Below are 26878 nucleotides of genomic sequence, written 5' to 3'. Positions count from 1 at the left end.
CGAGCTGTCAAATCGGGCGGCGTTTCGAAAGCAAAAGGGAGTCGTCGCATTTCCTTACGGACAACGATACCGGACAGCTTTGTCATGGTCCGCGTGCATGGTTAATGAACCCCGTGAAAACGATCGCGAACGTTAAGGAGGCTGTTCCCGTGTGGGAAAGCGTAGTCCATTCTCTCGCTAACAATACATCCATTTGATAAAAGTCACTCGATCCCCTTTTCGCCGAGAACAAATATTGGAAGGAGTGCTCGCGATAAGCGTGAAACTCTGAATTCGAAGCTGTCGTAGATTATGCTGGCTCCGGCGTTGTTTGCACCCGTGCGCGCGTGTGTGCACGCGTGCACATACATGCACACGCGGACCGCGCTGCTTTACGAGGCAGATGTTGATAACGGACGACAGCGACAGAGACAGGGACAGTGACAGCTGCCCCGTATTGTTCGACACGTTCGCTGATTATAGGTCAAAGGCCCCTTACGAATCAAAGAATTATCGAAGAAAGGCTCGACATTTTTCCCCCTCATCGCTGTAAAAAAATGCCGCTTTTTTTCTGCCGCCTCCGATTTCCCGTGCGATCGCCGACCGATCCCTTCGAGTTCGAGAACCATTCAAATTCGCCAAGCATAAAAATAGTAAACGACTCGATGAAGTCGAATTAGACAACTCGAAGAGCGAAGACAAATGATATTCTGTCAAAAATTTGCATACGTCCTACGTATATATATATACATATATGATTATTCTCGACTTCTCGCGATAACGTATCGAATTCTTTGTAAAAGGTATTATTACCCGTTTCCTTCGCGTTCATCCTGCTGACAGCTCGAACACGTCGGAATGCATACAGAATCAAACCCTTACCACGGTGAGAAATATACATCGAAATAATGACATCTGACTGAATTATTGAAGGTCGGGGAACAACTCGAGTGTCTCTGGCTTCTGATAAATAAACCAGCAGCACCGTGACTAGTTATTCGATATAGGGTAAAGAGAGACCGAACTATTGATCACAATAAATATAATTCCCTTGAATGGAGCTTTACCATTGTGCATGACGGGTTCTCTCTCGTCTCAGGCGCCAGGCGTTCGTAGTCTATCGGACCGTGACGTCTGACCACACACGCTTGCTACTACTAAGACCGATCGACAGAGTAATCTCGCGTCTCTTCCTCGTGATTTCAGACTTCTGCTATTTAAAGCGAACAAAATAGTCATTTCCGCGATGGTCCTAACCACGATACGTTGAATTAATCGTAGGTATCTTGTATAAATTTGGCTCTTTGAATTTAGGAGCGTATCGTAGAGTGGATCGTTTGAACAATTCAGAAGCTATCACGGAAGCGCGAGAGCGTGAAATATCGGTCTTGGTTGGATGACAGCACGATTTTGATCTATTATTGGGTAAAATCCACTTGGCGATGGACAAAAACCGAGAAAAAGAGGGTGAGACTGTGGCCTGATACGAAAGATTCCCGACGGAGAGGACGCAGAATCACGAATTGGATTTGAAATGATTATTGAAACGTCACGCGTACCCATTCTTTCCAGTACCGCGGCAATGCGCTCGTTGCCGTGCTAATTAATCGTTGTCACGGTGTTCACAGTTGTTTCCTTTTCTTTCATTTTCTCTTCTCTTTCTTTTCTTTCCTGTTTTTTTGTTTGTTGAACCATACACCGTTCCTTGACACGTTCGATGATTGAAATTTCACGCTGTGAGACGCAATTAAATTGCAAATAAATTGCAGTAAACAAATGAACAATAACTAAATTAAATGTAAGGGCATAAGTGCTCTTGATCGCGCAAGACTTTTCTATATTTTATCTCTTAATTTTTTCGAAGTGAAACAACGATCGTCACTGTATGTAATTTTTGTTAGAACTGCTGAAAAATAGCATGACAGAACTTGAGCGATCAAGTTGATGTAAGGAAAGCAAAAGGATAAGAAAGGAAAAGAAATAAATAAAAATGCAACACAACACAAAAAAAAACATAAATTGTATTTCATGGTTAGGATTCGATGGAACGAAAGTGAAACACTGGTCGCATACACCGCGTAAACCGCTCATTGACAATCGCGATGAATAATGGAGGGGTCAATTAAATCTCAATTAAACACCACCAAATAATACGATCCGCTGCTCTTTTCAGCGCTGTTCGACAAGCGAACGCGTTTTTTTTTTAAATACTCGTCTCACTCACACATACACCCGCACACTCTCTTTCTCTCCCTTTCTCTCTGTCTGTGTTAAACACCGGCCGTGTGTTCATTCAGCTTGAAAAACAGCACGCAATCACTGTCGAACAACGGTTCCGTACAAATCGTAAAGGCGGCTTCATTAAAATTACAATCCATGGCCACTGATAGTCAACAGCTAACAACCGCGATTTTATTGTCGTCGAATTTTGACATGCGAAATTTTTTATGAGACTCGACGATACTGAAGTTCCACCGGTACAATTGCAAACCAATCAATTTTGCTCGTCGATCACCGAGGCGGGTTAATTTTCATCGTATTTCACAATAATCAGCGAAGGAAGGTATCACGTAACCTATTTCTCGATTCGTTAAACTTTTTCGGAGAATAACGTTGAATTTCACGGGCGGAACTCAGTACCGCCGAGTGTCTTAACGACATGATAGCACAAGTTTCTTCTTCGATGATCACGGGACAGTCGACGAACATCTCTCCTATAACAATACTCGAATAGATGGAAATTGAAGAAACGAACCCTAACATAATTCGAGAACATCGAGAAATCTGGAATCACTAGAATCACTTGAACCCGGTTGATTAGTGAACACATGTCAACAGGACATTCACGATGTATTACCTTATTATTGTCGACGCAGCCACGTTTATCCGGACGATAAAAAATACACGTGTCACACTGAGTCACGACGTAGTATAACACGAGGGATGATCAACGGAACAGTCGTGGGTCGAGTCGGTCACACGAGCGTAGAGTTGTACGTAGAAACACAACAGTCTCGGTCGAAGGTCGACAAACCACTGACCAACGTGACGAAGAAGCAGAGGGATCTACTGCCTTCTACCGGCAGCAGCCTCACAATGTTCTTACACACTGTACTCGATTTTCACGATACTGTCCGGTCATCTTTGTTCTATACAATCCCGAGCATCTTTCATTCACGAAAACCAACGAACGGTGTCCTGTTACGGCGGTAAACTAATCCACGATCGTTTCATCGTGACGATAACTGGCATCGACGATGTACACGGTGACGAATGCCAATCACGACACATATAGATTCCGTTTTGTTCCTCTTTCTATGTTCACGCGTCCAGCACTGAATCAAGAATCACCGTCTGTTCGCGTTCTTAATCGGTCGACCACCACTGCGCGTCGTGTCTCCTCACCTCACATCTCACCTCTGTTCAAACGATCGCTGTACAACACTGTTTCAACGTACGCGTTTTCGCAGGACGTATGCACCTCCGTGTCCTTAAGGTGCACGTATATTAGAAGAACTGACCGATGACCGCGCTCGCGTTGTTGACTGGTATACGCATCGGATGCGCGCGTGTACGTAGTATAAGAGAGCAGTGTCCGCGTGTTTCGGCACGATCGTGTGTCGTAAATAAGCGCGATGTGGATCGAGCTGTATTGGTTGGGCAGTTGTGCGTATGTGAGTTGCAGTGTTGGTGCGTGTACCAGCTTATATATACATATAGAATTTTGGTCGCGCGCGCGCGTTTCAATGTACACATATGTATATGTACGGTGTGGTTGTGGGTAGTCGTATGTACGTGTATGTATATACGTGTGAGTAGGTGTAGGTGCGGACGACGCGGGAGCGCGCGCGCGCCTCTACGGTGGTTATATTACAAGGTGTACGCGTCTTAAGTGATTTCGGCCTGGCTGGTCAGCCCGGCAGCTCCGTATGATGAGGCCGCCGCTTTGCTACTGACAGACCTAAAGACCACCCTAACCCTGCAGTCGGGGACGAGGGGTTCCCCACCCCCGTCGTGAGCGGGCGAGAGAGAGACCACCCCTCCGCCGCCAGGGACTGGGGCGAATAAGCAACCCTTAGCACCCGATGCCACCTCCACGGCGGCGGCGCAAACGCACTCCTGCCTCCGAGGGTAGTCTTATCCCCACCATTTCTTCCGTAGGAGTGAGACTACCACCCCCACCCACCCCCAGACGGTCCAGCGCTGCCACCACCAGAAACCTCTATACCCCGCGACGCACGCCGCCACCGCCGCCGACGTCGACGCCGCCGCCGTTGTCGTTTCTACCCCTCCAGCTGGACTCCGAGCTTGAGAAGAACCCCTTCCAGAACCACCACCGACGAACCCCTTCTTCTCTTCGTCTCCTACGCGGCTTCTAGTCGGAGAGTCGTCTTAAGATAAAAACACGGACGATCGGGTTTTGCAGTTAACCCACTCACCCTCGCCTCGTGTACCCCTACCATCCGACAGACTTTTCCTTCTACCCCTCCTTATACCTTCTCTACCACTATCCCCTTCTCTTTCTCGATACCAGGCTACCCCTTCTTCCTAACCTCTCCTCTCTGTCTTCCTCTCTCTTTTCTCTCTATACTAGCCCTTGCAAGCAACCACGACTCACCCCAACCCCTTTTTCAATCCTCTCCTTCTCTTTTCTTCTTCACCCGATCGTACAGTCTCTTTTTCTCTCTCTTTCTGACTCGACGAAACTTTCGATTCTTTCGGGGGCAACCTTCAATCCTCCCCCTCCCCGTCCACCCCCATTTTTTTCCTCTCTTCACCGACCGATACATCGCGTGTCGACCTGTTCGACGTTATCATACCGTTCACCCTCGGAACATACATACCCCCACCTTGACCACCCAGAGTCTCCCACCAACGGGAGACGACAACAACGAGAACGACCTCGTGCTTTTTCACAGAGTCGGTATATATTGTTGTCAGTGTTTTTTTTTTTTTTTTTTTTTGAGGACCTTTTTTAGGCACATCGATCTTCGACGTGTACGTATTCAGTTCTGTCGTCGTGTCGCTGTGACGTGACCGGCAAGATCACTTTCGCCCCCATTTCTTCCCGATCGGACGTACCAGCTCCGAGGTTTTAGTTTTTGCCCGGACTTTTCTGGATTCTGTTTTTTTGGTATTTCGGAGATATAGTCAGGAAAGGGGTCAGGATTCGAACTTTTCACGCTGACAAAGGACGTAAACGATGCGGGAAGGACGTGGAAATTATTTGACAAATTTAGAAGCGAATAGCGAAAGATTCCCTGCGCTATTAGAAATTTTGCGTGTTAACGAAGGGACAAGGTGTCTGGTTTTAACGGAAGTGTTGACATGCAGCGTAAAGGGATGCGAAAGATTAAACTGACGATGGATGACAGAGAAGAATGAAATATAGTCTGTGATCCCTGTTACGTTTTTGCGAGATTTATGCGACTGTAGACATTTTGAACTTTGACTCGACGTCGAAAAATTTGACCAAACGTTGAAAATTTCAGGATACTCATACTTGATTTTAATTTGCTTGAACTTTGCCTCATATTGCCTGAACTTTATTCTATTTTGCCTGTTGTTTTTTAATATAAATTTCTGCGAAGGTGTATATTTGAAATTTCAACGAATCTCCGTACAAGGATTACGAAATTGACTTTCAACGAATAAAAAAATCTAACTAGATTCCATGTATAAGTTGGATGATTCGTGAAAGTAAAATAAGTTGGTACATATTTTGGTACGGAGACATGTCATCGCAGAATAAGATGAATAAAAGCAGAGTCCACTGTCTGACTTCTCACAGTGGAACACGTTCGTTTCTTCCCCATAGCGCGTGCCTCTACGATTTAATAGAAACAAGAACAAACGTCAATGAAACCTTTCAACGCGAAAGTAGCGTTCAGCTTTTCAAAGTAGCAGCACGGGCTTGATCAAACACACGTTCCACTATACGCGACGTATTCAATGCAACCTACGCAAAATCTGAGCGGATCCAATGATTTAGAAGTTGAGCTTGGGATTTGAACAAGATCCAATTCAAAATCGATCAAGCACATCAAGTGATTTCTTCCTATCGTTGTATCTGACGATCTTTCCCTGTCCAAGGCAGATGGAAAGAATCGTTGAACGAAGTTATAGAGGAAAAAAGAAAGTTACTTTTGATATTCGAAAATATCGAAAAGCTTAGAATGTTCGAGAGATCACACTACGACACATCGATGTAACTGAAAACTGGAAACATCCAGATGAAAGTCGGACATCGAAACGAAATTTTTCAGCGGGTCGAGATTTCCTATGCTTTTCAAATTGATCACTCCCACCCTGTCACGTTGTTGCACCCCACTCTGCCATCGAAATTCATTTATACTTTTACCACCACTCTACCGCCCCCGCAGGATTGTTTATGACACGATTCGTTTGATTATTAGCTGTTTATACGCGGTCATCGATCGAGTTGCCAACTGCCACGCGGCATTTCAACAACAAAACGCTTCCGAGGTTGCGTTCCATCGGTAACCCTTCTTGCATGACTGCCTGTGCATACATTCTCTTTTCTTTTTTTTTGCCCAACCCTTTGCTCGGACCGGCGAAACTGGTTCCACCAGATTCGTGATCGAAGCTAGATACTGATTTTCGGACCCTCAGTTCCACGAGGACGCCGCCACGATTAGGGGTCTTTATAGTATCGTGAAAGTGTCTAATTTTTCGTACTCGATAGATTTCTCGTGATTGCACCGAAAATCATTCTGTAAACGTTGTTTTATCCTCCAACGCAGCCGATTCGAATTTGCGGACAAGATTATTCCGGTTGTGATTTTACTATTAGAGTCGGAAATGCTTATAAAGATTAATTTCGTTAATTTTTACGATATCATCGAACGTTCATCGAGCATTGGACAGTTTGACTACATTTATCGGTTTTAAATCACGATTTAAGTGTTTTAATACGATTTGATAATACGATTGATTGTGATTAAACGAAAATATATTTTTATTAATACGAACGTGATATTTAGAGATGTTTTTACTACTTTTTAGTGTATATTAATGATTTGATACGTATGTTAGATATGATTTTTCTTACTTTTCAATTTCCTGTAACGTCAATATTATTCGCATCTTTAATTTATCATTTTACAAGTTTTATTTAAAAATGTGTAATATTATCTTTCATTATCTCGTGTTATTCATCTTTTATTTTCTAAACATGTCCCGTTCTATCTGGTTGCCGACGGAAGAGTAGTTCGGGCGTATGTATCATCTTACGTCTGACAAGAACTGGCCGTATCTACTTCGAGGCGGACGATTCGTACATTTTTTATTAGACACACGTTCCACGAGTTATTTCTAATACTCTAATAATAATACCTTCATTACTATTCCAACATCAACCAATTTATACCATTTTACGTATATTTGATAGTAAAATATATTGCTATAAAAATGTTCTAATAGTTTTTCACGCGTTTTGATCAAAGATTTTATCGGCTCGTTTTCTTTCACATTTTCTTTGAAAACGACTATATTTACTCATACGTGTTTCACTGGACTTCTTGCAAATTGAATGGAAATCTTAGCTGTTAAAATATTCTCCTATTTTTTGTTTTAAGATCAGCCGCATAGTTTTCCGATGACGAACCCCATCGGCATATGTTTATTAATATACACGGACTGGAATATTAATATACCGAAAATGAAACATTCATATTTGCGATATTTTAATTACGCGCACACGTGACTTTGATTTTCATTATATTCGCACCTCGGCAATTGTGTTTCGATTTAATAATGGCAAAATTAATACGTAATTGTCACTTTATTAACAGACTCTTATATTTACGAGAAATTTTTCCATCACACAAACGTCCAGTGACACGTGTTTTAACCGAATTCTTAGAACGAAATGTCACTTCCACTGTTTTCATACGATCGTCAGTATACGATTTGTCCCTTGTTCCGGCTAATTTTCAAAATTTATTCTCATTTCGCAATCGTATTGATTAATCGTGTTGTTTAGCTCACAATTAGCACCACCACCACTGTACACTGTCACCACGAGTGTCACCACACAATCAGAGACGCGTATTTGCTTGAGAAATGTCTACGAAAAAGAGGAATGTATCTGTGAACGATAGACAAACCACTTAGACCAAAGGGAAATCGCCTAATCGCGACTGAGAAATATATGCCTCACCTTCAAAAATACGCTATTCCCTATTAGATTTTACAGAAAAGAAGCAATCGAACTATAAAAGTAACTTGCGATACAATTTGAAACGAAGGAACAGAATTTTATTTATCTCACTGGGAAAATAAAAAGCACTGTAACAGGTTAATCAATTGACGATTTTGAAGAAATTAGAGGCGAAAATATAAAAATTCAACGGAAACACTTCTGTCGTCACTGGACGGTTTCTTTCAACCTCGTTGCAAAACTTCCATTAGAACAGACAGATAATAGACGAAAAGAGAAGAATTTAATGGCTACTCGTTCTTTAAAAATGATATATTTAAATATTTTGAAGTACAGAGCATCACTGTTAGTCAGAATCGATCTGACAGTTCTTAGCAACGATGACATTTCCTCGCGATACACCTTACGAACCTACGAAACGATCAATTTCCAATTACAAAGTATATTCCCTCGAGACATTCTAACGACGTAAATTAAAAAATTCTTCATCGTACACTGAAACACCTCGCTAGTGCCACCCCACGAGACATTCCTCGCGACCGTTCCTGTGAAAGGAAGATCGAACACCAAAAGGAGAAACGAAAGAAACGAACGAAAAAGAAAAACAAAAAAATCCTGATGATCGTTGAGGAGGTGGACTCACCTGTACGATCGCGGCGATCCCAAGAAGACGTGTTCGAGGACGTGCGTAAACGGTGTTTCACAAACGAAAACAGCGCACTGGATAGCAGTCCGTGATATCCTGTTCGTTTCCTCACAGTCACTGCCCGTTTCTTCGAAGAGGTCTCGTGTGATCAGGTCGGAGCGCGCGTGTTTCGAATGTTTTCACTCGTATTACGTGTCACACCACGTCGTCGAACTGTTTCCTTGAGCGGCGAGCGAGAACGTTGCTATTTATATGTATATATAGTATATAAGAATGATCGTTTCCTTAAGAGACTTGTCTTGGAGACGCGTTGCTCGCCAAGCCGGCCCGGTCCGTTCGTTCGTGTTTGTCTTCGAATTAACAGTAAGAAATCGTCCGTCGTGTGTGTCCGTGTCCAGTCGGCTCGCGCGCGGCCCCGCTGCCTTTTTGCGTGGGGCCCGGCTGACGAACGTGGCCGATCAGCGCGCGGCTAGAGAGAGCTTGGGCTGCGTGGCGGAGCGCGAACTTGCGGGCTTGCGGGCGCACTGGCGCACACAGCATACTCGCACCGCGTAGGCGGAGAGAGGAGAAGGTCCGGCGGATGCTGTAAGCCGAAGGGAGAGAAACACGCGCGCCGGCCAGCAAGCGGAGGCAAGCCGGTGGCCCCTCTTGGCCGCTGCCCCGGACGGTGGCTCCCCTGCCGTTCGGACACGAAAGCTCGCCGCCTGCTTCTCCTAGCGAGCTGTGAGAGCCGCGGGAGTGCGATCGGACCCGACCGACCAAAGAACAGAGAAAGTGAGCGCCGGATGCGCGACAGAGACTCACTTATGCGGGAATGTTTGTAACGCGAGAAAGAAGGGACGAGCCGAACGACGGCGAGGACATGACCGCCCCTTGGCACCGGCCTAGCGGCACCCGCTCTGACTACCCCGGCAAAATTCAAGATTTATGATGAGATGTTTCTCGCGAACGTTTCACCTACCGTTCGGTCGTTGTCGCGAACCACTTTTTGTTTTTCTTTTCCAGTCTAACTTTTCTCCGATACGATCTTTGTCATAGGGAGACAGTTAGGGGCAGTGTTCGACAAGGGACGATTCTATTTTTATTCTATCAGCATGAAATTTTCTTATACGTAACAACATCTTCTAGAGATAGAAAATAATAGAAATAAGAAGAGAAGAGAAAGAAATGTTTATCAAGCTTAAGAACTTGTTACACGTTGGCCTATTCTCGTTGATTCGAAGAAATGCTCGTTGCATAGGGTAACCAGAGTCCAGCAGCCGGCACTGAATGAATTCAGAGGAAGACGATATCAACGAGGGAGTCGTTTGTGCGACGAGGAGGATCTCGATCGTGGAAGCTTGCGACGGAATCGTCGGTGGTGGGTGAACAGGTTACGCCGGGAGAAGGGGATAAATTACGAGAGGAAGATGACGCGCCGTGACGTCCACGAGGGCGTAACGAGGACGACTGCAAACGACACGAACATCCCCGATCTCGTCCGAGACGCACTCGACTGGCCAGCCGTTCAGAAGACGAAGACGGAGCTTGTGGAACGATCGCTGGTGAAAAAGAGAAAACGAGCCGCGCGGCTGGTGTGGACGAAGACGAAGAGGATGATAGAATAGACACCATTGGAACGACGGAGAGCTTTTTCGCAAGCTGACCACGCGCTCGTATGCTTCGCAACGGTGAACCGTCGAGAAGGACGGACAAACGCGTTGCACCTAGATGGACAGGAACAGAGAGCTTTTCTACTTTATCACGCTGCCCCTGTGTACGTGTGCGTGTCTACGTCGAGGTGTAATGGGGGCTTTCGAGGCGATGGTATATGCTGATATCGGATAGGCTGGACACGTGCAAGCTTCGGACGAATGCAACGGAAATTAGGCAGGCTAAGATGGTTTATGTAGGAACGTTGATTATTTCTATTTTACAAAAGAAGCATAACTGGTTACTAAGATGGTTTATATAGGAATGTAGATTATTTTTATTTTACAAAGAATGCATAATTGGTTATGGAAGTATAAAATGATATTTAAAATGGTACTACGAGAATACCGTCATTCTAAAGTAACTTATCGTAACATAAATTATTATTCCAAAGCAAGAAAACTTTAAACTGTGTTTAGTCAATTCAGAAAATACACGATATTTTTCCCCTTTTTTAAGCTGATACGAGCCTCAGTGAACGACATTAACGATAACAATCGAGTACTTTTATGTCCTCTGGAAGGAGCGATTCATTTGATGTTGCTTCGACGAAGATAGCGCGAGGAAGAGCGCGAATGGTTTCGGTCATGCGCGATTCTCGAGAAAAGAGAGGGTAGCTATCGCTTTCGAAGCGAAACGAGGATACTCGCAACCCCACTGATGCATGCTCGTATCGAGTCTGTGTTCCTAACGGTGAGACGACTCGGTTCTGTGTCGGTGTTCCAAAGAAAAATCACCCCCGTCTGTGGATACGTATCCGTGTGTGCTAAGGGGTTGAATCCTGCTTGTGTTGGTGAAAGGGTCGCTGGACAGTGGCGAGCTCTTGCTTAGACGGCTGATATTGGAACTAACGTAGAAACAGCTTGAATCAAAGACCTTTCCTCTCTTTGTGCGCGATTCTATTGCTGCGATTTCCCCTTTTAGCCTATTAAACCCTTGCGTATGCAGCGTTGAAATATTTTTTGTTTTCATTTTAGAAAATATTCATTCGTACTTATTTACGTGTCTTAGGTCTTATTATTGAACGTTTGATTATCGTCAGAAATATAATTTTTAAGCAATTTATTCGCGAAGTAAAAAATTTCAGATTGTTTATGTTAGTTTCTTTAAAGAAGTAAAAAAAATTCGTTTAACTCTGTATAAGCAGTTCCGTGATCTCGATGTTTGTGCTTTTAATTCTGATGAAAACCCAGTACCCCTCGTTTTATCCCCCAAGATATGCACGAGAGGGGTTCGGTTTCTTTGTAGTCGCCGATGACGTCAGAAATGGTCAATAAAGCAGCGTAACTTCTAAGTATTTATCTATCTGAACTACCCTCGGCCGTGTCGACTCTCGCCCCTTTTTACCTCTCGGTTTACTCTAACCCCATATTCCCCTTTCCGAATCATCTCGCTTACCGCTTTGAGTTCGATTGAGCCGCGTAAAACTCTCGATCGGCCGTTCGCATTTTTATGTTCGTATATTTTGAGGTCACTTGTTGCTCTTTAATTTCATATCTCGGCTCCGGGTTGAATCCTGTTTCTCTTTTCGAAAAAAACAGCTGTTTCCGCAAAAAGAAATAGCTGCTGATCGATCGACTCGACGCAACAATTTGCGGGGGTTCCTTTCTCAAGTCTTCGATGAAAAAAACCTTTATACGGTCGAATACCTTCTATTAGGTACCTTCGACATTCTATTATCGTCACTTGTAAAGTAACGAATATTATTAACGAGTGCTCAATGAATTACGCAGTTTCGTTACAATTTCCACTACTGTTCGTCGCACAATTTTTGCTTCCCATTATGCAAACCACTTAGCTCGCTCTTTACCGAAGGTACCGTCCCTACATTTCAACTCGCCCAACTCGGCATACACGCGTACACCAATTACCAACGTGAATAACTCCGACGATTAACAGAGCAATGCCGCGTACCAGTTTCGTCTCAAAGAAGCGAAGAAAAAATACTAAAAAAACGATGTACGTATACACACGCGTATAATAGATCGATCAACGATTGAGCTACCGGTTTAAGTTACGCGCGTGTAACTGATTGGTAAAACTTTTCTCCTATTGACAGAAACAAGCGCGTGTCGGGCAAGAGGGAGGGAGGAAAAAAGGAAAGCGCAACTGACGTTGCCAGCAGCGGTTTCTTTTTTCTTCTTTTCCTTTTTTTTTTTTGTTTCTTTCTTTTCTGTTTTTTTAAACTACGATCCCGGTGTTTACATGCGGCAACGGGTTGCTGGTGGTTCCTTGGCACGGCGAAACACACCCTGCAACCCCTTTGCCACCGGCAGGCTCGCAGCTGCGCACGATACCCGATCAGTAGCCGGTATTTTTATTCGCAGATTTTAAGGTCACTTGTTGCTTGTTTAGTTATGTCGGCGTACACACGATCAGTCAACATGCGCGCACACACATGCATACAGAGAGCGTGTGTGCAGTCGCGTGGCGGTGTGGTCGAGTCCGTGCCACGTATCGCGACACACGTGGACAAAGCATCGGCCAGCACCGTGTGCAAGGCGTTCCATGTATGCGATCGTGTGTTGTATACGTGCCATCGGACCGATAGGTGGACGCCCTGTCGATTTCATTTCCACCCCTACCACTGACCGTACCGTCGACCAAGCGTCGGGAAGGGAAACGTGGTGGGGATCGGTTCACTATTTTTTTTCCGGTTTTTTTTCCTCCTTTTTTACAGACCGTCCGGGTTCCACCGTTGCGGTTTTTTTTGCGCAGCTTTCGCTAGTCGGCCGCCGTGACGTACTTCTCCTCTACTCTGTAACAAAAACAACAACAGGGACAACGTATCATCCGCGGCTTTTCTTTGCCTTCGCTTCTTCACCTTCGCGTTTCTTCATCGGGATATCGTTCCGTTTCAGCGGTTTCTGTTTTTACTCTACTATCCACCGGCACGCTGTTTAATCAGGTTCGTATTTATAGGCTGTTTTGTTTTTAAAGCAGTTACCTCGTCTCGTTTCGCGTGATTAAACGTCAGTATGTACACAATATGTCTTAAAGCTAGTGCATGGATGTTTGATTCGATGTTTGTGTAATTGTTTGTTTACGATATGAATTTTGCCACCTATACTTATGAAAATATTATATTTCTTTTTTCACGTTCTCGTCCAATCTCATTGTTGAATACATATACAAATCTTTTAGGAACCAAACTGATCAACTACACTTTTTATAAAGTTATTAATTGCACGTCATTGAGATAAATAGTTAGTAATAATTGATTAAATGATTTTCATAAATTTATTTATCACGAGATGGTACGATAGTTGCAAATTCCAAGGCAAATCTTTAAAAAATGTCTGTGAACTTTGTTTTTCTATTGGTTTCAATTTATGATCAACATGAGTGACTCATATCTATCACATCTACATCTGTCACAATACTCTGTCCATACATATGGATCTCGCAATACGATCAAAATGTTAAAATGTTTTTTATTTTTACGACAGTCGACGTAGTTTTTCGACTGAAATTTAAAAAAGATTATGACCAACCTAAAAATTTTACAATACCGCGTTTCATTTCACGTTACAAATTACCATCAGAAATTCCAAATTGACTTTCATCCACCGTATGTAAATGGCTTCAATTACGAGTCCTGCTTCAAATACGGCTCTGTCCAGAAGTCGAGGTTTCGCTCGTGTCTCGCGAAATCGAATATTTGCGAGGCCAGGAAACTCGAACTGTGCCCGTGTCGGATGGAAGAAAACGCATTGAAAAATCGCCAAGTTGATGGAGTTACACAGCGTAGCAGTATATTTGTAAGCTCGTTCACGTTAATTAACGTCATTTTGCTTTTAATCGCGCGGGAAAGCCGCGCGCGGCAAGAGCCCCCGGCTAATGTACCAAACGGAAAACGGCATTTTTCCCCTTCTTTTTTTCAGTTTCCTTCAAATGAAAAAGTATATCCGTATTACAACTTCGTTAAGTAGTTCAGGGCGCAATTTCATATTATCCGGTTAATTTCGTTCCGGTGATGCCTGATCGTTGACAGAATTTTAATTAAAATTCCATTCGACTAGCGATGCCTTTTCTTCGATTGTGTCTCACGAAATCGATAATTACAAGTAATTACCGTTTGACACGACTTTGCATCTCCTCCTCGCTCCCTCTTCGCTCTCGGATGTTGAACAAAATATATACAGAACGGGACGCGTTTAAGCAATGGGAAGTAATAGTTATCGGTTAGCAACGTACACAGAATAGAGGGAAATAGGTGTAGAGGTTGATTTGTGAGCGTTCAGGTTCCATAGATCGACCGAATCGATAGCATCGACTCCCTAGAGTCAGTCTTTTCCACCTTCCTACTCCATCAGCCTCGAGTGTACACATATACGAGCGTCGGATGCACAGCGACCGAAGTACAAACCGATCTCACCTAACACGTCAGTGGGCACGAGCCGATTCTACTGTCATGGAAAATCTCATAAGGTAGAAGAAAAAGGTATCGGTTATTCTAAAAGAAACGATGGCTCAAATAACCCCCTATCTCTTAAAATAATTGCTCGAATGATTTACTCGAAACAGTAATTACAGAAAGAAGTTCAATCTTTTGGAATAATTTGTAGAGTCTAGTCAAAAACTGATAGCTATTCTTTTACAATTCTATATGCAACGTCTATAATGTTCACACGGATTGATCACGTGTGTATGTGCGTGAATGTTTTTTAAAAGAACGAAAATATTTTTGAATATAAAGTTCGTTCCTGGATACGTTTATAAGTCTACTCATAAACGTCGAAAAAAGGGTACCAGTCCAATTGAAATTCCATGTACATACAGTTAAATGTGATCAATGATTATTTTATTATTCGCAGTATATCGCGTGTCTCCTTTGAAACTCGAGGGAATAAATCGGAAAAAACAAATACATAATCGATGCATAGAGCGATGCTCACTGATTTCTCGTCGGCGATAATAGAGAACTTTAATTGGTGATGTCCGTATCAACTTCATCTGCGACATCTGCGTAACAATAAGTACGGTTCTGCTCTATCGGTTATCTTTAATCTCCTTCCCGCAACTTGCTCTCTGATTACGTGAAATTTGTCTCTCAAATACTCAATGATTAGACGACTAAGATCAGCGTCGTTGAAGTATCATAGCTTCTTGCTTTTATCAGAGACTACTGATCTATACACTGGTAATTATTAATTACTCTTAACTTACTCGCGTGTTACATCGATGACGTAAAGTGATAAAAATAACGATCCACTTGACTGGATTATTCATTTCTCATAAGATATTTAAGATATTTATTATATATAGAGAATAGATATTTATTATATATAAGATATTTATATATATAGAAACGATATTTATTATATATAGAATAAGATATTTATTATATATAGAAACGAACTAAAAATAAGTATTTTCAAAAAGATTGTGGCATAAAATTGAAACGAGAAATCAAACATATTAACAACGATTCTTTCATATATTCCTTAAACTTGAAAAATCCTTCGATACGTTGAAAGAAACACGATTAGATTGAAAATAACTCAGACAACGTAGTAAAATTAAAAAATAAACCGTTCGTCAACAAATTCGCATTAATTAAACAAAAGTCAGCGTCGAAACGTAGCTTAGGGATCGTTGGCGTTCGATTTTCACACGGCGAATAGTCGGAAAAGTCTGAAGCCGGTCGGACGGATTGGTGGTCCTGGTGTTCTGCCGGTGACAGCCGCGGTATTAACATTCCTACTCCGACCAGTAACTACTCATAGCCGAGGATATACGCCGTGCCGTGAAAACACGCGCACGTACGCACGTCCGTATGACTTCGCATACATACGAATCCCGGCCACGGTACATTCGAACACGGCCCGCTAACGGAGGATATCGGGGTGCTTTCGTATCCGTTTTACCATAATAATTCGCCGACGTACAAGTATACGCGTATCTACGTTTGCACGGAGGTCGGCTACGTCGGTTGAAAGGTACTGGTTCAACTTCGTCCTCTTCATCCGCCTCTGCCTCGTCCGCCTTCATCCCCCTTCGTTGCTCTTTTTCTCTTTCTACTCTCCACCCTTCCGCCGTTGGTCCGCTTCTCGCTTTCCCTCGGCTTGCAGGACTGCAGCCAAACAGACTCGGTCTGCTCCACCTTTGACCAGTCGAATTAAACCTTTTAACTGTCGCATTGTTTTTGATGGCTCATTTTCTCCCGTGAAATTGTTATTTAAAGTTCGCGACGCAGGAGTTCCTTCCCAGACAGTCCTTGGTCTCCCCACAATGTCGATTTTGTTCGTCCATAGATTTGCGACTTTTTCAGTTTTTACTTTAACCGTCGACTGGTATGATACAGGTTTATCAACAATTTCATTCTGTGTACAATATGCTGTACGATTTTATGCAATGCGAAGGTCATAAGTGGAAGACATAAGTCAAACTTATATATCACGTCTTTTAGAGAACAGTAATTTTTTATATACAATATGAAATCAACCAGTTTCATTCCAAAACATACAATGATAATTATATAACTCGCTGCAATTTAGTACAGTATATAAACCCTTAATTTAATTTACGAATCCAGGACTTTACAAGATATCTTACTGAAAAATAGTACGAGCAAGATTTATTATACGATTAAAAGATTTAATTTTGTCCTGAGCACTAAAAAGTTTTATGACTAATCCCACGCACCTTCAACTTGCTGCGAATCTGTTAGCGACAGCGAAATCGTCTGAAAAGGATTGCAGTACACGTATTCGCTTGACGAAGAGTTGCTTCGTGTAATCGGTAATCGTGTCGCGTTGTATCCTTGTCTTCTCTCTCGACAATTCAGCGAAACGTTCGCAGAAACTCGTCATTCGACTTGCCTGGCCTTGCGAGCGACGTTTTCGCGATTCTATGCGCGTGGCAAGTTTCCACCGTCTGGCAGGAAAGCTTTTGGAATAGGTGGCAGGTTTACAATATTAGTCCGTAGTTAGATTTTAGTTTAATGATTTCCAGTGGACAATAACCGTGGTAATGGCACCGAAATCCTGTCCACCTCGTTCTGGCCGAGCACATTCTCCGAATGGTTCTGTGGCGCGAACCCGCAACACGTTCCTCTATGCACTCAGGAACGCACGCATCCACGCACTCGTATATACGCGTTTACTATTCGCGAGTGAATCCGTAAGAGGTACCACTTGCAGCGCCCGAAATTTCGACTCTTCCACTTTCGAAAACGGTTGAACTTCAACGGCGAGTGGCGTTTCAGCTAAATTAACGCTTGAATCAGTCGTGTTCGTTTTATTTCTCGAGAAACATACAGATGATGCGCACTGGTCCATAGATTCAAAGTGTTCTATGTTCAATGGAAAAACGATTTTCAGTCGATCAAGAATTATCGACCTTTGAGGTCGGCAAAGGTACCCAGCCGCTGTTATAATTCGTCGTGACATTTCTGCTTTTAACGAAGCCTGTTAAGTGCCACGCCGAGAGTAGGGCCATCGTTGGATTTTGGTGCAAACACCAGTCTCGTTCAATTAAGAAACGTCTTTAGACTGCGTGAAAGCTTTCCTTCGGAAACGAGAAAACGACTACCCAAGCCTGATCCTCCTTCATTCACCTCGTGCTATGGTTTTCAACGAACGGATGCTGTTGCCAGTTCAGGTTTTTACGAAGATGTTCTACCACTCGATCGTGTTCTCATTTCATTCTTCTTTCTTTTTTCTCGATTACACGGTCCATGTTACTATTACCATCGAAATATTGCAGGAAGAAAGGTATCGCTTCGCTAGAATGTCAAATTTTATAACGGTTGTACGAGCTGAGTGTGGTAAGAGGAATTAGCAAAACTTCGATTTCATTACGCTAGTAAGATATTTATACTTAATCAAACCAAGGAAACCGATCTTTTTCAATTATTATAATACTCAATCTATGATTTTAACTGACGATAAATTGCTAATTACTAGATGTTTACTCATTTATAGGAAATTCGAAGATACATAAATACCTATAATATACTTAAACTATTTTATATATCGTAGTTAAATACCAGCCTTCTTTAAATAGCAACCTAACCGAACAAAATTGTCGGTTGGTGATTTTTTAAAGGGCATGCGGCTTGCATGTAACAGACACTGGGCTTTTAAACGTCCGCGTTCGACCAACGTCTTCGTCACAAACATTAAGCAGAGGTTGGCGGGGTTCTGCTGCGGTGCACCTTAAGGGGGCCCCCAACAGGTGCAGCCCACGATACGCACGTTGACCACCTCTTGAGTCGAACGTATAATGCATTCTTAACCGTCTTTCTTAACTACGATTTCCTTCGTCTTGTCGGTTAACTTCGTTTTATCATACAAAGTATCGCAACTGTTCCTTCGTTGGGTGTAACGGTTTTCTGTTGGACACTCGTTAAATATCGAAACCATTACAGCGGCCGTTGGAGAAGTTAGGAAAGTTTGACGCAGTAAATTTTACCGGCTGTTTAATAACTTCTACCGTAACGTGGCTCGAGAAGTTTGCAAGGTTTTAATACGCGCACGGATATACATGAACTATTAAACGTTTTAAACTAGCCATGCGAAATACGCGACAGGTGAACGCCTTGTTGAGCTTGTGCATATAGAGTTTTCTCGATCTTTTTTACGAAGTTCCTCGGGACTCATCCTTCTCCATCCTTTTATTCTTTGCTCTTTTTATGTTCGGTTGCGCAAGTTTCTAATTAGTACTTCAAACTTTGAAGTTATGATACTGCCATGCGTTTACATCGTTCGTGGAAAGTTCATAAAGGATGAGAAGGAACGAGCATTCTGTCTTTTTTCCCAACGAATTGAGAGTGTACAATTTTTGTTTGACTTATTAGTTTATATGACAATTGTACGTTTTTCCTTTGTGTTAGAAAGGATCATATTGAAGTTGCGCTTTGTTAACTCTTTACGATCTGAATCTCTTCTTACAAATGAGAAAAATTGATTTTCCAAATAGTTCATATAAATGAACAACCTTTCCAATTGTTTATTGTTCATCACCCTTACAATTTAATTCTCTTACATTTTACAAAGTCTAAAAATCATATACTATAATAATAATAATGAATAAATTGTAAGAACGATAAATATTGAATGATGAATATATTCGAACCTAGCGTTAATTAATAATTAACGATTAAAATCCTAAAAATTTGTCGATCGTCCCTCTCAACTCGTTCTCTCAAAGTATGCTTTAAGAATTCATTTTTCGCGCCCATCGTCTGGCATTGGTAGAGAACGGAGTGGCAACGGATTAATATTCAAACAAATAAATATTTATTTTGCAATCAACCAGCAACAGGTAGCAATGTAATTAAAGCGTGCAGTTTAAACATTATTTTAACAACGCTCTCGGCCGCTGACAGATATACGATAATTATTGATGGCAATTAGAGGGCGTGCGATAATGTGGGATTATGTGGATTTATAATGTAATTAATACCAGCGCAGAAATATTAGTTTTTCTGCGTCGATCGACGCGATGAGAGGAAATTTTACTGAAATAACGCACCTCATTCCCGGCCCGTAAATCGCGACTCCATCGGCCCCGCCTCCAAAAGTTGGCTTTTCACTTGTTGACTAATTCATTGTTTCATCGCCGCTTCGATGATGCGTAATGCACCGTTTCAACGAAACAAACAACGCATTCTCTATGCTTATTGTAGGTTATTCTACCTGCGACGCCTATATAAAATGCGCGTATGCACGTAAGTCAATCGCGATAAATTACCGGGACGATTCTATTTCGAGGAAATGGCGAGCGCGGTTAATCTTGATGCCCGACATCTTCCCATGAATCTTGCGAGTAGCGACGATACAGCAGCTAAGTAATTGTATACGGAAGTGTAATGGCGTGATGGCCGGTATGATAATTAAAGGGCGTGACGGTAGGTCCGTAAGTACACACGCACGATATCACCAGCAACTTTTAACGTTGATGCGAACACCGGAAACGAAATTCGTTCACGCGCACCGAACCCTTCTTTCGACAATTGTTAAGGGAGAACCTACGACATGACTGCTGTTTGTGGTTATCGTTGAAGTAGGAATTGAGACCTACCTGTGTTTAAAGGTATATACAATAGCGCTTGTAGGTAGATCATCTATGTATATTTATGCGAATTTATATTTTTACAAAGGTAATTTTAAAGATGAAACATAAATGGAAAAGCAAATTTGTAAGTCAATCCAACCAATCCAAAACCATAATATTAAATTTGTTATACATATTCTTGTTTCGTATTCTCATTATCGAATTGAAATTTATGTTTACAGTATGTACATCACTCGGTAGAGAAAACTGAATGTGTCTGTTTTTAGTCTTTTCCACACGTGTAATTGACATGGTTTTAACATTCGAAATGGAAGAAAATGATACGATAAAGGTTAGAAGTATCGCAGAGTAATTAAAATGACGATTTATTTGCGGCGCCTGATAAATGTGGTTGCAACATGTAACAGTTCGTTTAATGATGCCGCTTGAAATTATTTACATATTATCTGCCATTGCCGTATTTACACGAACATAATATCATTAATTTACCACTTTCGTGTGCACCGTGAAATTCAAAAATTGAAATTCGTGTACAGGAGATCGATAGAACGATCATCACACACGTATCCAGATGCCAGGAACGTTTACGGTATTCTGTGAATTTGCAAATATGTGTCTCTTCTTTTCATTAATCATTAGCACTACATTTTTTGATTTCAAATATCTAATAGAATTTATGCCAAGAATTTGTTTACAAATCGATTTTAGTATTTCTTTTTATCTTCTTCTAATTTGCTCGTTGCTTTCAAATTAATTGTTCAATCATAAAAGACAAATTTCAATTTTGTAAGTATGGTTTAATATGCTTCACTGCATCTGCCATTTGAACTGCCTGTAAAAAGAGATATTTACTGTTAAATTTTCGGTAAACGCGTAAACATTCGTAGTTTAATTATTTTCTATAAAATTTCTCGTATTTAAATATTCTCATATTATTTGTAGTTCGTCGCACGAAACGTATTCCACTCCTGTTTCGTACCAACCTGCGATTTGATACAAGTAGAATCGATTCTTACACACAAATCCAAAATCTTCTGTGCACCGCCTGCAAAGGTTGGATTGCGCGAGGGTTGAAGATCCCAATCAAGATATGCCACTTGCTTCGGGACTATGGTATCTTAGCACGGCGTTATCAAGAAGGGACTATCTTTATTCGCAATAACCTTCGAAACTCACTCTATTCACGGACTAGTAGACATTTGAGCAACAACCAACCGGTTAGTTAAGGATTTCGTCAGAATAAAGCTGCATTGATGGGAAGATAAATTCGTGAAATCGAAGATATTATAGGTACGTAAATGTGTAAATTTAATAAATTAATAAGTTATTATTATATCATAGGTAATTGAAATTATTGATTCTGATGTCTCTGTGATTCTGAATGTCCTATATCTTGAATATTTCAAAATCAACTTATCGAACGACCTAATATATGTAGTAGATATATATCTTTCTTTGCATATGTGAAATTTCAGCATCATTTAGTTTATTGCTTATTATTTAAACATACGTTTCTACCAATTACAATATTTGTATTGTATACATTTATAATAATTATATACATATATCCCAGGTCATCGTATTATGTACAATAAATATTAATATTAACGTGAATCGTTTTAAACGTTATCTATACTCTTCTTACAAATCTTGATATTTGTAATATTTTTAATATGTAACTCGTAATATGTATCCTAATAATGATGCTATTGTAGTTGCTCGAAGATAAATAACGATCCTAATGATCAATTGAAAAAACGTGTCTATATCTATGTCGAAACATGATTTTCAAACGAACAATGAAACGTTAATCGCCAACATAGATAATTGTTCATCTTTTTTGACATTTTCCTGAAATTTTTTCTTTGAAATAGTTTATGTAAACGATATACTCGTATCAATCTCTGCCTAAAAATGGTCATCTGGGGTTTCTCTACCAGTTTACGAGTATCAAATCAACCTAATCTAATCCCCCACGATAATTTGTAACATTTCTAATTAGGGTTGAAATTAACATGGCGCATCGGTTTAATTAGAAATATATTATTTTCGATCGACGCTTCAGTCGTTAATTATCCACTGACGGTGTGTAGAGAGTACGTATTGAAAAGTACAATTGACGAGGAACGACGTCGGGGCGGTTTTAAAGGCGAAAGTATGATTTAAAAGCAAACACGAGGCTGATTAATCGTGAAAACAGCCAATGGCCGATCGAGATTTGAAGGGCAAAGGTTCGAGAGCGACCCGGGAAACCGATTAACTTACAAATTCAGTCGGTCGTTTCAGGAATTCCTTTCGCGACGCGTCATTTTCACCGGTCATTTCACCTTCATGCTAATTACACGCAAACACTTCGCGTCATTATATTCATTGACACCGTCGCGATTGGATAATATGAGCGCAAACAGCGAGTAATTGTTTCGACGATCGCGAATATTTTGTCGTTTCCAAAAGCGAGCCACGGTTGATTCGTTGCACGTGGACTGGCGGTCGCCTCGCTTTAATGCGCATGGAAAAAAGGGGGAGAGAAATAAACCGATGGAAAACCGCGGCGCACGCTGGGAAAGTGTCGCCGACACGCGACCGTACAATGAGATATTAATACCCCCATTTGATTTCGATTTCCTGGAAAAACGTTCGATGGAGATAAAATTACTGGCAACAACGGTACGCCGTCACAATAAATCAACCACGGCCACGTATACTAACGACTATCCAAACGAAATGCCGATTATACGTTTGAAAATTTGGTCTGGTCTCATATTCCGATAGTAGTGCATCTTTGATGAGGTGGCATTTCCTTGAACCTTTTCCAGGAAGTGTGCTATTACTCTTCGAAGAACTGCTTCTTCGTGATCTATATGCAAATAGGATATACCAGGCGCATATTAAGTAGTTAAGGTGTAAATGTTTGGGCAACAATTTTAATTACGTTACGATTGAGGTCTTCTATATTAAACCTTAAATGTATAGTCTTTCAAATATAATAGAACAATTTAAAATATCTAATTTTTATACTACGAAATTATACGCCAGAAGAATACGAATCTGGATATTTCACGTTTTAGCATGCTTCACTTGAGTGTAGTTATCCCTTGGATGCGCCGTGTGTAGAATATATAAATAAGTTATAGAGTAGTCATTGTAAAAATACTATAAATTACCTACCTTCTGATAATAGGTATAGCACAACATTTTAAATAGTGTAATGTTAAATAATATTTTGAATATAACATTAAAAGTAACAATTATAAATAAAGAAAAACAACCATAAATTAGAGACGCTCGAGTTATAGGAGTAATAAGATAATAAAGCGAAAGTAATTCTTTTGTGTTTGTTTCTCTGTTTCAACATACTGATATTTCAGCATATCATGCAGTAAGTGCAATGTGTCTCGTATATTAGGAAATATAGGTGTGTTTGCAAATGACAACATTATGCACTTAAGGATTAAGCAGTTTCTGTACTCGTGTTATTACTTTGAGGAGATAGATAATGGCACTAAAGCTGCTTTCAATTAAAAAATTAAAATATTAACGCAAATTAACAAAATTTTCATCATTAAAAGATGCTTCCTTCGATACGGCGTACTTACTCATGACTTTTCCCCCAAAATATCCAGCTTCTAGCCAGTTGAAGCAAAAGAAATCTCATCGAATGTTTGAAAGAAAATACGCCGACGCATCATCGATCCGTCGAAGCCAGATCGAAATTGAAGCCTAACTGCGGGTCAACCCACGTGCGATATTGTACATTCAATAGGGTCATCGTATCAGTGGGTCGTGTGCCACGATACATCGACGCGGTGGTTCCCCCCATGGTTCACCCCTTGATAATAGTATTATGACTCGCCTGATTGTGGAAATAAACACGGGATCGCACGGGGTGCGGCGTATACGTGTATATATTATATCCACGCTTGTAATCGCGTCTATGACGCGTATACATGCTCACGTGTGCGTGCAACAGCAACACGATTGAGTCGGCCGCGCGCTGTTCATTAGGCTGGACAAATACATGCAATAATAAATTCGGTATCAATGATCGATCGTTATTTCGATCGGTATTTTGATCGGGACCTTCGATAATTGTTCAATCGTGTGTTTACAACGTTTCCAGTTAATAACAGACAGAGGATAATGTGGCTACTATCGGTCTTACGATTGAGCTTATTACGATGATAGGTGTTCGATTCTTTTGAAATCTTTGAATAATTCAAGTTGTGTAAAATGGAATAGTTTGAGTGAAATTTTATTATCAGACTGCAGATGTTTATGCAAAATCCTTATGAATACAATCGAAGAAATAGAATTTAAATAGAGATTCGTTTCATAATTTAAGTATTATAACGAGTATTTATTTTAGATATTTACAGGTATAATAGCATTTTGTACGCTTTTGCGTATTTCAATATTCCATAAATGCGCAAACATCCTCAGTCTATTCATTATTATATTGCACAAATGTGTTAAATGCTAAAAGACATTAGTATTATAACGTAATACTGATAACTAATGTATAAAGAATCTTCCATAAAAAATATATATTAACACAAACACAATTACATCTACTTTTGCTTAAAATTTCAAATTCTTCTACAATCTTCCCTTTTTTTTTTTTTCTAGGTTTCAGAAGGAAAAGTCTCTCGACACCTAAACACGGGGCATTGCAGGTGTGCAGGGGCGACGATCGGAAGCATCAGAAACGCGAAATTCAGGAATGTTTCGTAGGAAGAGGCGACGTGCAACAGGCGCCTCGGTCGAAGGGCACATACACTCGGGCTGCCTCAGAATCTTTGGTATTTGATCGGTATCGATGAGGACCAATACGTGCGTGTCCATGTACACAACAGACGCGGGGGGAACGTGGCGTGGTCAGGCATGAGCGTGGCTGTGTGCTCGACGAGAATGTGCCCGTTTTGTATACGGATATCGAGGTCACTATGCCAGTGGAACACACGTTAAGGGGGTTGTACACCCCTCGATACGATCATACGGATACGTAATGGTAAACGACCGATCGTATCGTCAAGTTCGATCGATCGATCCCGTTCAGAGCCGTAGCCAACGCTTTAGTATCTATAAACGCGTTGCCAGGATTTACTGTCGCTTCAGGCGCGTGTCCTGTGTACTAATTATTGACGACGATTGCGTAAGTCGAATTATTAATGTTAAATCGTCGAGGGTATACACGCGGAAATGATCTGAAGCTTGGCTAAATCTTATTTTGTTTTGATTGTAGAAGATTGCCATGCTGAGTTGTTTCGAAAGTCTTCGTGTATTTTGTTGGTTATATCTTGGATTAGTTCCTTAATCTGTTAATCGAATAAGGCGAATTCACTCGTCATTCAATAGTAATTTTTTTATTTAAAGATACCCTATATCGTTGTGTATAATTTCACTTTTGTTCATGTTCGTATTTGCAAGAATTTGAACTAATTTACCTGAAATTGATTTGTGTTTATCATTAATTTTGAATCTCATAGTTATAGAAATTATTGGTTAAATTAAGCGGGGTGAAATTAATTTGTTAATATTATTTTGTAAATGCGAACCATCAATAGATATTGACTTGCTAGAGAAGAATATCATTAAAGTTATTGTTTGTCTTAATTAATTAATTATTTATAAAATATTATTAATCAAAATAGAACTTTTGCTTTGTATTGAAATCTATAATTTTTGAAAAATTACCTAACCATAAGCAATTCTTCGATTAGTTCAAAGTTTGAATTACAATAAGAAGAAGGATGAGAAATACATATTTGTATACAATTTATTTTTATTATAGGAAACAATTTACTGAATAATTCTTTCTTCGTCATGATCAGACAGTTTTGAATCCTTTACGTTGACTGTGTTTCAAATATCTTAAAAACGCCGCAATTAATAGTCTCGGATGATATAAAAGGCTACTTTCACGACATTATATTTCTGAATTATAAGAGAAACGTATCGTGAAGCGGGTTGAAATGATCCAGAAGTTTTAGAGACTTCAGCCGTTAAAATGCTTACACTTTCCACTCCCTTGTGTTTCATTAATTATGTCTGCTTGAGGCGGCTTTGAAAAGTCGTCTCTCGCGTGACCAAAAGAGGGTGTGGCTGTCATCCGGTTAGTCGACGGATATCTGATATTAAGACGTTACCACTTCTCTTGGTTATGTAAAAGCTCTGACGAGTTGCTATTTCATTTATCGAACCAATATGGCTAATCCATTTGATTAGTTTCTAAGTTTCTGCCATGTCATCGTCACAGTAATTAAAACAGTTTTTATCAGGCGTGTTTGATGTCTCATACCAACGAAATCGATAAAACCTGAAAGTAAATTGTCAGTTTTTATAATTATACACCTTGT

The 26878-nt window shown here is 40.9% G+C and overlaps 2 long non-coding RNA genes across 3 annotated transcripts in view; one reads left to right on the top strand and one right to left on the bottom strand.

Moving 5' to 3' along the window:
- LOC126921685 (uncharacterized) overlaps positions 1–9407 on the bottom strand; it is a 115739-nt gene extending 106332 nt beyond the window's left edge. The window contains exon 1 of one of the 2 annotated variants that reach the window (XR_007712507.1): positions 8805–9407. This is a non-coding gene — a long non-coding RNA (uncharacterized LOC126921685). The remainder of the gene's footprint in view (positions 1–8804) is intronic. The other variant, XR_007712506.1, reaches the window with a different exon arrangement.
- Positions 9408–12620: 3213 nt separating this feature from the next.
- LOC126921696 (uncharacterized) lies at positions 12621–26423 on the top strand. The gene is made up of 3 exons (XR_007712520.1): positions 12621–13407; positions 21465–21812; positions 25149–26423. It is a non-coding gene; the product is annotated as an uncharacterized LOC126921696 (long non-coding RNA).
- The last annotated feature ends 455 nt before the right edge of the window (positions 26424–26878 follow it).

Source organism: Bombus affinis, chromosome 11, assembly GCF_024516045.1.
Source record: "Bombus affinis isolate iyBomAffi1 chromosome 11, iyBomAffi1.2, whole genome shotgun sequence".
Taxonomy (NCBI): Eukaryota; Metazoa; Arthropoda; class Insecta; order Hymenoptera; family Apidae; genus Bombus; species Bombus affinis.
The sequence above is the reverse complement of the archived record's forward strand: the minus strand, read 5'-3'. Positions and strand labels throughout refer to the sequence as shown.